Here is a 14,483-nt window from a genome sequence, read left to right on the forward strand (position 1 = left end):
GACTGTGGTGGACTGCATGTTAACTTATTTCATTGTGTGTGTGTGTGTTTAGTCGTTTAGTCGTGTCCGACTCTTCGTGACCCCATGGACCAGAGCACGCCAGGCCCTCCTGTCTTCTACTGCCTCCCGGAGTTGTGTCAGGTTCATGTTGGTTGCTTCGCAGACACTGTCCAGCCATCTCATCCTCGGTCGTCCCCTTCTCCTCTTGCCATCACACCTTCCTAACATCAAGGTTTTTTCCAAGGACTCTTTTCTTCTCATGAGATGGCCAAAGTACTGGAGCCTCAGCTTCAGGATCTGTCCTTCAAGTGAGCATTCAGGGTTGATTTCCTTTAGAACTGATAGGTTTGTTCTCCTTGCAGTCCAGGGGATTCTCAAGAGCCTCCTCCAGCACCACAATTCAAAGGCATCAATTCTTCGGCGGTCTGCTTTCTTTATGGTCCAGCTCTCACTTCCATACATCACGACAGGAAAAACCATAGCTTTGACTATTCGGACTTTTGTTGGCAAGGTGATGTCTCTGCTTTTCAAGATGCTGTCAAGATTTGTCATCGCTTTCCTCCCAAGAAGAAGGCGCCTTTTAATTTCAGGGCTGCTGTCTCCATCTGCAGTGATCATGGAGCCCAGGAAGATAAAATTTGACACTGCCTCCATATCTTCCCCTTCTATTTCCCAGGAGGTGATGGGACCAGTGGCCATGATCTTAGTTTTTTTGATGTTGAGTTTCAGACCGTTTTTTGCACTCTCCTCTTTCACTCTCATTACAAGGTTCTTTAATTCCTCCTCACTTTCTGCCATCAGAGTGGTATCATCTGCATATCGGAGGTTGTTGATATTTCTTCCGACAATCTTAATTCCGGCTTGGGTTTCTTCCAGTCCAGCCTTCCGCATGATGTATTCTGCATATAAGTTAAATAAGCTGGGGGACAATATACAGCCTTGCCGTACTCCTTTCCCAATTTTGAACCACTCAGTTGTTCCATGACCAGTTCTAACTGTTGCTTCCTGTCCCACATATAGGTTTCTCAGGAGACAGATAAAGTGGTCAGGCACTCCCATTTCTTTAAGAACTTGCCATAGTTTGCTGTGGTCCACACAGTCAAAGGCTTTCGCATAGTCAATGAAGCAGAAGTAGATATTTTTCTGGAACTCTCTGGCTTTCTCCATAATCCAGCGCAAGTTAGCAATTTGGTCTCGAGTTCCTCTGCCTCTTCGGAATCCAGCTTGTACTTCTGGGAGTTCTCGGTCCACATACTGCTGAAGCCTACCTTGCAGGATTTTGAGCATAACCTTGCTAGTGTGGGAAATGAGTGCAATTGTACGGTAGTTGGAGCATTCTTTGGCACTGCCTTTCTTTGGGATTGGGATGTAGACTGATCTTTTCCAATCCTCTGGCCACTGTTGAGTATTCCAAACTTGCTGGCATATTGAATGTAGCACCTTAACAGCATCATCTTTCAAGATTTTAAATAGTTCAACTGGAATGCCATCACCTCCACTGGCCTTGTTGTTAGCCAGGCTTTCTAAGGCCCACTTGACTTCGCTCTCCAGGATGTCTGGCTCAAGGTCAGCAACTACATTGTCTGGGTTGTCCGGGATATCCAATTCTTTCTGATATAATTCCTCTGTGTATTCTTGCCACCTCTTCTTGACGTCTTCTGCTTCTGTTAGGTCCCTCCCATTTTTGTCTTTTATCATGTTCATCATCCAAACCTTGGGTCCCCAGATATTTTGGACTCGCAGAAATCCTGGCCAGCACAGCTGGTGGTGAAGATTTCAGGGACTTTTAGTCCAAGAACATCTAGGGGCTCAGGAGTGGGAACCATTTATCTAGAGGGTTATAGATCAGCAGTAGTGCATATGCTTCCATGGAGAAGGTTCAAGATCTAACTCTGGCATTTCTAGGTGAAAGAGAATTCGTTCTGAAATTCTGGAGAGCAGCTTCTAGTTAGAGTGGAAAACACTGCTCCAGTTGCTTAATGGTAGGGTTAGGAAGCCAGATAGGAAGGCGTCCTGCTTTATACATTACACCATTGACTTATGGAAGTTGGTGCCACAAGATACTGTATTGGCTGCTATCTTACAGGGAGATTATCCATGGATGATGGCTTTGCCTTTGGCTCAATTTCTTTATTTTGAGAACACTGTGTATTTGCAGACAGTGCCAGTTGCTTTGAAGGCAAGGGCAGAGGGCAGAGACAAGTGAAGAACTGTTTTCTTACCACCCTTTTGTAGGCTTTTTTGAAGCTGCTAGTAGGTCACTGTTAACAGGGCTTTCATTCAGTGGTGTCCAATTGCCAGTGCAGGGGAGTCCTATTTTCTGTGCCTCTCCTTCTCAAGCAGTCTTCACTTAATGGGGCATCTGTTGGAACAGATTTGAAAGGTAGAGCTTTGTCCTTATGTTCCTCTCACTAAAAGATATATCTATAACACTTTAAAGTTCTGTGGAGCTATTTGTTTATTTAGATATCTACTGATGAATCTTGCAAACAGTTTCACAAAATGCTACAATTTGTGCACCCAAGACCTCGACAACAGCACCAATACAGAGGTAGCTTGTAGAATTGCAAAGTTCAAGTGTCCTTTTGAATTCAAATTCAGACAAAAGTCCAAGGTATCTGTGACAAACCCAGACCTACTGGGATATGCCACACTTTCACTAAGCTGCCACCAACCATTCCCTATAAGAAGTCACACAGACCAGGAATGGATTTTTAAACAAACAAAGGAATAAGGTTTATTTAAATAACACACAGGGAAAATAAAATGATCAAGTGAATAAGGTACAGTAACGTGCCTTAGTCTCAATCATACATACACCAGTTTGGTTCACACAGAACACCTTTAAATAAAGCACAGACCCTGAACCTATCAGTTCTGGCTACCCATACAGACACCTGAACCTATCAGGTAGGTACTGACTGACACACAGTAGTACCCTGTCTGACACACAGACTCCCACACCAGCTTCTTCTCTCAGCTCTCCTTCAGCTTCTCCTTCTCTTCACACAAGCTCCACATATATATACAGTACAGCCCCTCCTCCTGATGTCCCGCCTTCCACTCCCCATAGGATGGAACTTTCCCTCCAACCCATGACAGACAGGTAACATCAGTGCTGTATGTTACAGTATCTTCCTCAACTGGGTTGGGTATCCATAACATAGAAGGAGCAACTTCTCATGCAGAATCTTCTAAACTCTAGAATAAAATATCAGTTCAATTGCATATAATCACTATGTGGATTCACCCCTCCAACACAAACATACAGGAATTATACCTAGACCAAGTTCGGCAAGGACCTTAGCAGTCTAAGTTGCAACAGCAGCTCCAGCCAGTTCAGCTTTCCTGCTCTTTCTGATTCAAATCTCTTACATGCTTTTTCTTAATCTGAGCCCTTTGGGCTGAACCAATATTTTATAGGGGTTACATATCCACATATTGAACTTTCTGAATTATTCTCAAGGGTGTCTAGAAATAAGTTTTGTTTTATCTTTTCAACTCATGTGCAGTAACCCTTTAAGGGCCACTGCTTTACAGATGCAGCCACTGCTTTCATATATACAGCCAAATTAGGATAAGACAAGCAAATTCTGAGTAGAATAATTAGATATTCTATAGTTTAGATCACATATTTTTATTGATTCTCATTATCATTCTGAAATATGATTAGTCATTAGTGACTGTGTTTAATAAAAGAAGACAATAGGTCTTTGCAGTTAAGAGATACAAATGAGTCCTTCTGAGAGATTCATGTTTTAGCTTATTGCTTCTTCATCTTCATTATGTATATTGTTCTCAATGGAAATCAAAATCATCATAGTTGTCTTTACATATTTAATTCCGTGGTTCTCTTTTTACTACTAGCAGAACGGTACTGGGATTAATATGTGGTACAGATCGAACTCCAGTTTCGCTGTCTGTGGAGTCATTCAACTTTGAATGGGAGTACTGTATAAGATAACAGCATCTATTGTTTCTTCCTGTTTACACTATCTCATGCTTACTGCTTTAAAAAGTTGAACAGTTCCAAAACACAGGCTTTTTTTTTTTAAAAAAAGCTAAGATTAGGTTGCCTTTCTCCCATGATAGCCTTCCCAGCTCAAGTTTTAGTTTTGACCTTCAGTTTCCTTAGGTCAGACCTTCCAGGTAATCTCTTGGGAAAGACGGAATAGGCACATATATGAATTAACTGGACAGAACTGGTGATGAAGGCAATGGTGATGGTGATGGTTTCCATACATTCTATCCTTCCTCCTTGGAACTACGTGGGTTGATCCAAAGTCATCCAGTGAACTTTGTGGCTAATTGAATGACTCCACAGACAGAGAAACTGGAGTTCGATCTATACCACATGAACCTTGCTTTCTCTATGCTCAACATTGCAACCATAGGTTGTTCTAATATATAAGGCACGCCACCAGGACTAGAGCTTGCATGCAGAATAGCTCTGTTTCCAAGCACTTGCCATGTCTGGGTGTCCAGAAACTTGTATCAAACATACAGTAGAGGGGTGAGGAGATTTTCCGGCTTTTGCTCAAGATGTGATGCTGGAAAACACTTTTTTCTCTTTTTGGGGGGACTGAGTGTAGTTTGGCGATTTTAAACCAAAGAAATTTGTAGTGCTGTGATGATTTGTATATGTTTAAAAGCCATAGGAAAGCAGATTTTCCAAGGGATCGGCTCAGCCCAAAATAGTTGTATAAGGGAAGCCTTAATTTTCTTATCTCTTGAAGGGAATCCTGGAATCCTGTGGCTACAAAGTCATTCTATCTAACAGCTTTGTATCCCCAAACTATAATAGAACCTAAGAGGCAGGCACAGTCTCTTTCCTTGGCTTCTCCACCAACCCCCTCATAGTGTATAGACAAACTGTAGTAAAATAAGAGAGCTACCATGTATTTCCAGTGCATGAACATTGTTCTTCTTGCTCTTGCTCTCTTATCAGTGTTTGGGCATCACGGTGATGACTATCCTGACTACAGATGCATTTTCTCTAAACAATCATCTGCATCCAAACCAGTCCCCTAGGTTGTGGGGACAAGAAGTTATTTCTTTTTCCTTCACTTACTTCCTCATTTTATTTAATTTTGAACAATAAGCTGTAGCTATCTATCATCTTTGGTTTCCCTTACATGATCAAAGTAGTGAAAATTGCACTGGGTTATTTATTTCAACAAGTAGTTATTAATTAGGATAGTTTATTAATAATTAAGATGATTGTAATTAAGGAACGGGTAGTTGGATGAACTGTTTGCTGGGACTCAATATTTCTTCTTAATTTCAAGATGCTAAGGTTATTCTCCATTTCCATATTTGAAACTGAATTTTCCTGAAAAAATTGCTATTCATTGAAACAATTTCATAATTTGCAAGATAAGCTTCAGAGCCCATCTACACTGGGCATCTGTTTTTTTTTTAATATTTTTTGTATTTATTTATAACTATAACAAAAACAAATCATATACATAAAACATATACACTTACAACACAATAACAGTGTTCCCCACCACCATATACGGGACCTCTTGCCATATTCTTCTTTTTCTTCTTCTTCTCATTCTTCTTCTTCTATTGTCCCCCTCTCCAGAACTGCATAGATTCTTGATTTGGAGCTCTCCCTTTTCCCCTTATTAACACATATTCCAAAAATTTGCCCCATATTACATAAAAATTATTCTTTTTCAACTCTCCTTTCTTCATCTTTAAATTACAAGTTAATTTATCATTTAATGCTATATTCCATATTTCTTTATACCATTCTTCAATTTGTAATTCAGTCTTTAATTTCCACTGTCTAGCAATAATCAATCTAGCTGCTGTTATTAGATTAGTTATCAATTCTTTAATCATTTTGTCATATTCCACGTTCTCATATATTGATAACAAAGCAATCTCAGCCTTACATTCTATATCTTTTCCACAGATACAACTTAATTCTTTAAAAATTTGTTTCCAAAAACTTTGTACCTTTGTACACTGGGCATCTGTTCAACTTTTCTTGCACCCATGATACCAGTGCTGCATCCTAGTGTCCACACAAGTCAGGGCTGATATTAGTGTCAACAGAGTCAAAGCAGGGCAAAAATACCTTGCTTGCTTTACACATGGTGCATTTTTCTTCCATTTTGCTCTGCTTTGCTTAAAATACAGAATCTGCTTGTGTGGACTTTAGTACTGTGTTTTTTCATGGTCAGCTGTGCACTTTGTGAGTGGATGTCATTTGATTTTGGTTGTTTATAGATGTCTGTACTCCATGCACACTCTGTGGATGATTAATACCACCAAGAGAGAAGGGAAGAAAGAGTGAAGTACAGTGGACCCTCAACTTACGGAATTAATCCGTATTGGAACTGTGGCCGCAGGTCGAAAAGTCCGTAGGTCGAGGGTCCACTGTAGAAGAAGATTGGCAACAGGCAGTAGTGGAATGATCCAGTACATACATCAATTAACAAACATCCTCTCTATGTGTGGATGCAATCTTTTCGGATTTTCAACAAAAATAATTTTAAAATGCCAAAATGACCCAGAACAATCCCAAAATGACTGGAGACATCACGACTGTGTTTTATCTGGAGACACGGTGCTTCAAAGGGGTATAAAAGAACCATTTATGAGTCCTTAATGAGATATTCCAGTTCAAATGAGTTTGGTTGGGTAGATGGGGACCATTTATGTGATTCTGAATTGCCTGTTATGACTTGAATTTGGGAGGAACGCCTGAAGACTACACAAAATAGCTACTGGAGGTTGTCACCAACAATATATTTTTCTATAAAATAACTAACAAATATATTTAAAAATTAATCTACAGCAAACTGCATTGTAGAGTGATGAATGAAATTGCTGAAGATAAGTTGGCAGAATAGTGTTGAAGAGATTTGGAGAAAAATTATATAGAAATTCTTTGGCCAGAATCCTGTTGGTTATTTATGCAGGAGTAATACAAACCGCCCCCTTCCCTGATTGCTGCTTTGTCGTGGTGAAGGGACTTAAGTAATTCAGAGAAGCTATGGGCTATGCCATGCAGGGGCACCCAAGATGGACAGATTATAGTGGAGAGATTTGAATAAATGTGATCCGCCCAGAGCAGGAACTGCCAAGAAAACCCCATGAACAGAAACAAAAGGCTAAAAGATAAAACGCTGGAAGATGAACTCCTCAGGTCAGAAGGCATCCAACATGACAGGTCTCAAAGTCAACCTAGGGAATTGTTCATTGCAATTCAGTATATAAGTTGTTACAGGATCAGGATTTAGTAAGCAACATGTAACAAAGGAGCACAGCTGAGTTAATTGAGGCAGCTGTGGGACAACCAATTTGATTGGTTCATCTAAGAATAAAACTAGCCAAGCTTACAGGCACAAACTGTTGGGTAGTTGGGTAGTTTGGGTGGTTGGTTGTTGTGTTGCTGGTGATCGTGTTATTGAGAACTGTATTTTCTGCATTGCTGGATGAAGACTTGCCATATTGCAAGGAGAAGATCCTGGAGGAAGACTATCTCTGTGGTGAGAGGAGAAGACTTCGTGGATGCTGGACTCTTTATATTGGTAACAATATTTGGTTACTGAAAACTGTAATTTACCATTGCATACTGAAGAACTACTGTGAATGACCAGGACTGTATAAAGACCAAGAGAAGCTGTATTTACCCCTGTATATATGGACTTTAATGTAAATAATATTTTTCAACACCACAACAGTGTCTGTTTGGTTTAATCTCTGGGCAGTTCACTTCACCATTACGCCCCTGGCGTAGTCTGGTAACGCAGCACCTCTGTCAATTGGTTATGGGCCCAGACAGCGCACCAGACTGCATCCAGGTATAAATTTAAGAAGTTATTGAAGAAACTGCTGAACAGAGAGAGCCAAGTAGTGTGGGCTACAGTCTGTGGTGAAAATGGCCAACGAAATGTCTATGGCTGGACTGTGCATAAAAAAGTTGAATGGGGAAAATTATGCAACTTGGCAGCAGAAGGTTCAGTTGCTACTACAAAAGGAAGCATTATGGGACATTGTAGAAAATCCCCCAGCAGTTCTAGATGAAGAAAAAAGAGCACTAAATTTTAAAGCTCTGGCTATTATTGGGTTAACTCTAGAAGACCGTCTTCTTATCCACCTGAGAGGCCAAAACTCAGCAAAGAAGGCATGGGAGGATTTGAGGAGACTCTTCGTAAGAGATAACGTTGGAAGCCAGATTCAAATTGCCAGAAAACTTTTTCGAACTAGACTGAAAGCTGGAGGGTGTATGCTTCAACATTTAGAGGCAATGAAGTCAATGTTGATGGACTTACGGGAAAAGAACATCACATTTACAGAAATACAAGAAGCATTTATTATCCTGTCTTCATTAGATGAGTCATATGATCAGCTGGTGACCAATTTAGAAATTCTTCCTCAAGCAGAGCTAACAGTAAGTAATATAACGAGCAAACTGTTGGAAGAAGAACAAAAGAGAAAAGATAACAAACAGCTCCGAGACTCCAAACTCACTAATCACCGTGATAAGCTGAAAGAAAGTGAGGAGGAGGGGGACACAGCTGCAAGCATTCATTCTGGAAAACGCTGTTTTTCCTGTGGCTCAAGAAAACATCTGATGAAAGACTGTAAATTTAAGAAAGTAAAAGAAAAACAAACCAGACGCAAGAGAGAAACACTAAGCCTGACTGAGGAAATTTATAACCCTGAACAGGGTGAAGAGTGGATTGTCGACTCTGGAGCAACTGCCAGCATGTGTAAGAGTAAACAGCTAATATTTAACTACCAACCTGTATCCAACCAACAAGTATGCTTAGCAAATGGTGTTAGTGCTAAGGTACTGGGAAAAGGTAAAGTGAAATTACCTTATATTGCTAGACCAATAGATGTTTTACATGTTCCAAATTTGAAGCATAATTTACTTTCTGTGAGTTCATTAGCAAAGAATGGGTTTGTTAGCACTTTCTATGAGAGTAAATGTATAATAACTAGCAAGAACAATGAAAAATTGAATTGCTATGCTAGAAATAATTTATATAGACTAAACTGTACTAAGGCTAACAATGTCTATGAGAACAAATGTATACACAAAGATTGTATTCATTTATGGCATCAAAGACTTGGACATGCAAACTACAAAACACTTAGAAAAACAATTGAAAACTCAGTAGGAGTTAATATAAAACAATGTAATGAATATGTGAATTGTCAAGCATGCCAATTAGCCAAGAGTAAGAAGGCTCCTATAATGAAACATAGTGATGTACAAGTGAAAAATATATTAGATTTGGTGTCAATTGATGTAATTGGACCCAAAAGTGCATCATTAGGAGGAGCTAGATACATTCTCTCTATCCAAGACCAAAAGTCCAGGTTTGGATACTGTTATCTTATGAAAGATAAAAGTGCAGTACATGTAGAGTTTGAAAAATGGCTCAAATTTGTAGAGCGTAAAACAGGGAAAAAGGTTAAGGTGGTACAAACTGACAATGGAACAGAGTTTACAAATGCCAAATTTCAAGCAATATTAAAGAAAAATGGCATTACTCACAGGAGAGCCGCTCCCTATACACCTACTCAGAATGCCTTTATTGAAAGAAGGGGCCAAACTCTGCAGAATATGGCTGAGGCAATGATTAGGGGGAGTAATCTATCAGAGAAATATTGGGGTGAAGCTACACTTTGTGCGAATTTTTATATTAATATTCTTTGGCACAGTGGAATAAACAATATACCCTACACAGTTTGGACTGGGAGAAAACCAAATTTAAATTTTTTACACGTATTTGGATCTCCTGCATGGGTTCACATCCCAAAAGAAATAAGGAGAAAGGGAGAGAAGAAAGCCAGGTTGATGTATTTCCTTGGATATCAACAAAATAGGAGAGCATTTAGGTTTGGGTTGCCAAATACCAACAAACTTGTAATAAGTAGCAGTGCTTCATTTAATGAGCACAGTAACTGGGACAAAATATGTAAACCCCCAGAAACAATAATTAAATTGCATGAAAGGAATGAAAGTAGTGAAGATAGTGCAGATGAAAGTGACTCACAAACAGAGCAAGAAATTAAAGGAGAGGTAGAACCTGAGGAAATGCAATCAGATAAAGAAATTCCATCCAACTCAGAAAGGAGGGAAACTCTAGAGGAGGACAGAGAATTACCTAGGAGGTCTAGCAGAGAGAGAAAAACTCCAGACAGGTACAAGCCTGAGACCTATTACTGTCTCAATGTGGCTGAACCAGAGACATATGATGACATATGTAATATGCCTGAGAAAGAACAAATAAAATGGAAAGAGGCAATGGAGAAGGAGTTAAATTCATTAAAACAACTGAAAGTTTATGAGGAGGTGAAACTGCCTGAAAAATCAAAAGTAATTGGTTCCAGATGGGTATTTAAAAGGAAGGTGGATGCCGATGGTAATGTGAGGTATAGAGCAAGGTTAGTGGCAAAAGGATATGCACAAACTTCAAACGACTATGATCAAGTTTTTGCACCGGCTCTAAGACCAGAGACATTGAGATTTGCTTTAACCTATGCAGCCAAGCATAATCTCATGACCAGGCATGTTGATATAGAAACAGCCTATTTATATGCTGACCTGAAACACATAATTTATATGGAAATTCCACCAGGTATTGAAAGTGAAGGTAAATGCTGGATATTGAAAAAAAGTCTATATGGTCTCAGACAAAGTGGCCATGAATGGAACCAACATTTAACTAAAACTTTAAAAGATAATGGTTTTGTGCAAGGAAAGGCTGACCCTTGTTTATTCATAAATGAGAGAACACAAGCTATAATATTAGTATTTGTGGATGATCTAGCCATATTTACCAAAGGTAAGAAAGAGGCTGAAGAAATAATCCAAATGTTAAAGAGACACTACAAATTGAGAGATTTAGGAGAAATAAGTAACTACTTAGGAGTAGAAATAGAAAGAAGTAAGAAAGGATTTAAAATAGCCCAAAAGAGCAAAATATTAAAACTCCTAAAACAGTATAAGATGGAGGATTGTAAAGGTGCAGCAACTCCAATGAACATAGAGTTCGAGAAAGAAGATATTAGTGGCCCAGATTGTGATATTGATGTATATAGATCACTGGTAGGCAGCTTACTATATTTGAGCAGATGGTCAAGGCCAGACATCTCTATAGCTGTAAACCTGCTATCTAGGAACGTGAGCAAGCCGAATGAAAGGCACATGCAATCAGCAAAAAGAGTACTTAGGTATTTAAAGGAAGCACAAAATAAAAGGCTAAATTTAGAACCAGTGGGAGAACTGTCTATCACTGCTTATGCCGATGCAAATTATGGTAGTGATTTAACGACCAGACGATCAACATCAGGCATGACTGTACATTTGGGAGAAAGTTTGATAAGCTGGAAGACAGCTAGACAGAAATTTATATCGTTGTCTTCTGCCGAATCTGAGTATGCAGCATTATCTGAATTGTGTACAGATCTAGTATTCTATAAACAATTGGCACAAGATCTGGGTGTGAATATAAAATCACAAATAAAGGTTTTTGAAGATAATCAAGCTGCCATACAAATGGCAAACTCACCAAATGTAAAAAGCAGATCTAAACACACAGATATCAGGTACCAAAATGTAAAGCAAAGTATAGAAAATGGTTTAATTGAACTGGTATACTGTGGAACAGAAAATAATAAAGCTGATTGTTTAACAAAAGTATTGGGGCCAACTAAACATAACAAAGCATGTGAAATGTTGGGAATGATATAATGTATGTGAATGTAAAAAGGAACTCTGTATATGTTCAAGGCAATGTACAATGTAATCACATATGTAACAGAATTGCTATAAACAATTGGAGGAGATTGACAGGTCTCAAAGTCAACCTAGGGAATTGTTCATTGCAATTCAGTATATAAGTTGTTACAGGATCAGGATTTAGTAAGCAACATGTAACAAAGGAGCACAGCTGAGTTAATTGAGGCAGCTGTGGGACAACCAATTTGATTGGTTCATCTAAGAATAAAACTAGCCAAGCTTACAGGCACAAACTGTTGGGTAGTTGGGTAGTTGGATAGTTTGGGTGGTTGGTTGTTGTGTTGCTGGTGATCGTGTTATTGAGAACTGTATTTTCTGCATCGCTGGATGAAGACTTGCCATATTGCAAGGAGAAGATCCTGGAGGAAGACTATCTCTGTGGTGAGAGGAGAAGACTTCGTGGATGCTGGACTCTTTATATTGGTAACAATATTTGGTTACTGAAAACTGTAATTTACCATTGCATACTGAAGAACTACTGTGAATGACCAGGACTGTATAAAGACCAAGAGAAGCTGTATTTACCCCTGTATATATGGACTTTAATGTAAATAATATTTTTCAACACCACAACAGTGTCTGTTTGGTTTAATCTCTGGGCAGTTCACTTCACCATTACGCCCCTGGCGTAGTCTGGTAACGCAGCACCTCTGTCACAACATGCTACTGAGGAAGAGTGGAGAACAAGTACAAGTAGCTCCAGAGCTAATGAAGTGGTTGGGCCAAAGCCGAAAAGACAGTCAATGGCGGACATGCCTGAAAGTGCAAAGAAAGTCCGATGCTGCAAAGAAAAATACTGCATAGGAACCTGGAATGTAAGATCTATGACCCTTGGTAAGATGGATGTAGTCAAAAAGGAGATGGCAAGAATAAACATTGACATCCTGGGTGTCAGTAAACTAAAATGGATGGGAATGGGCAAATTCAATTCAGACGATTATCATATCTACTACTGTGGGCAAGAATCCCGTAGAAGGAATGGAATAGCCCTCATAGTCAACAAAAGAGTGAGAAAAGCTGTACTGGGATACAATCTCAAAAATGATAGAATGATTTCAATACGAATCCAAGGTAGACCTTTCAACATCACAGTAATCCACGTTTATGCACCAACCACCAATGCTGAAGAGGCTGAAACTGACCAGGTCTCTGGAGACTTACAACAGCTTCTAGAACTGACACCAAAGAAAGATGTTCTTGTCATTATAAGTGACTGGAATGCTAAAGCAGGGAGTCAAGAGATAAAAGGAACAACAAGTAAGTTTGGCCTTGGAGTTCAAAACGAAGCAGGGCAAAGGCTAACAGAGTTTTGTCGAGAGAACAAGCTGGTCATCACAAACACTCTTTTCCAACAACATAAGAGGCAATTCTACACATGGACATCACCAGATGGGCAATATCGAAATCAGATTGATTATGTTCTCTGCATCCAAAGATGGAGAAGCTCTATACAGTCAGCAAAAACAAGACCTGGAGCTGATTGTGGCTCTGATCATCAGCTTCTTAGAGCAAAACTCAAGCTCAAACTGAAGAAAGTGGGAAAAACCACTGGGCTAGTCTGGTATAATCTAAACCAAATCCCTTATGAATACACAGTGGAAGTGAAGAACAGATTTAAGGAACTCAATTTGGTGGACAGAGTGCCTGAAGAACTATGGATGGAGGCTTGTAACTTTGTACAGGAGGCAGCAACAGAAACCATCCCAAAGAAAAGGAAATGCAAGAAAGCAAAGTGGCTGTCCAACGAGGCCTTACAAATACAGTGGTGCCTCATTTAGCGATGTTAATCGGTGCAGCAAAAATCACCGCTAACCGAAAACATCGCTAAGCGATTTTTAAAAGCCCATAGGAATGCATTGAAACCCCTTCAATGCGTTCCTATGGGCGAAAAACTTACCTTTAAGCGAAAATCCTCCATACGGCAGCCATTTTCGCTGCCCGGTATGCGAGGAGTCCGTCCCAAAACACAGCAGGCGGCCATGTTTTTTACCCGGCGGCCATTTTGGAACCACCGATCAGCTGTTGGGAAAATATCGCTATGCGAAAATCGGTAGGCGAAACAGCTTACTGATCATCGCAAAGCGATATTTTCCCATCTAAATCATTGCAATGCAATCGCTTTTGCGATCACAAAAACCAAATCAGTATGCAATTTCGTCGTTAACCAGGGCGCTCGTTAAGCAAGGCACCACTGTAAATAGCAAAGAAGAGAAGGGCAACAAAATGCAAGGGAGATAGGGAAAGTTACAGAAAAGTGAATGCAGACTTCCAAATAATAGCAAGGAGAGACAAGAGGGCCTTCTTAAATGAACAGTTCAAAGAAATAGAAGAAAAGAATAGAAAGGGAAAAACCAGAGATCTGTTCAAGAAAATTGGAGATGTTAAAGGAACATTGTGTGCAAAGATGGACAAGATAAAAGACAAAGTGGAAGACATGAAGAAGTGGTGGCAAGAATACACAGAGGAATTATACCAGAAAGATCTGGACGTCCCGGACAACCCAGATAGTGTGGTTGCTGATCGTAGCTACAAACATGAATTAGACTCAACTCTGGGAGGCAGTGGAATACAAGAGGGCCTGGCGTGCTCTGGTCCATGGGGTCACGAAGAGTTGGACACAACTAAATTACTAAACAACAACAACAACAACAACAGGCATATCTTATTCTGTATTTGAAACATAATAGATTTGGTGTAACTTAAA

General features: G+C 39.6%; 1 protein-coding gene and 1 long non-coding RNA gene across 2 annotated transcripts in view; one reads left to right on the forward strand and one right to left on the reverse strand.

Moving 5' to 3' along the window:
* Positions 1-14,483, forward strand: part of COL23A1 (collagen type XXIII alpha 1 chain) — a 412,306-nt gene that overhangs the window by 47,701 nt on the left and 350,122 nt on the right. The window lies entirely within an intron of this gene.
* The window catches only part of LOC140704134 (uncharacterized), a 48,736-nt gene that overhangs the window by 3,516 nt on the left and 30,737 nt on the right, over positions 1-14,483 (reverse strand). The window contains exon 2 of the long non-coding RNA XR_012083257.2: positions 2,223-2,362. This is a non-coding gene — a long non-coding RNA (uncharacterized LOC140704134). The remainder of the gene's footprint in view (positions 1-2,222; positions 2,363-14,483) is intronic.

The sequence above is a fragment of the Pogona vitticeps genome, chromosome 2 (genome assembly GCF_051106095.1).
Source record: "Pogona vitticeps strain Pit_001003342236 chromosome 2, PviZW2.1, whole genome shotgun sequence".
NCBI classification, from domain to species: domain Eukaryota; kingdom Metazoa; phylum Chordata; class Lepidosauria; order Squamata; family Agamidae; genus Pogona; species Pogona vitticeps.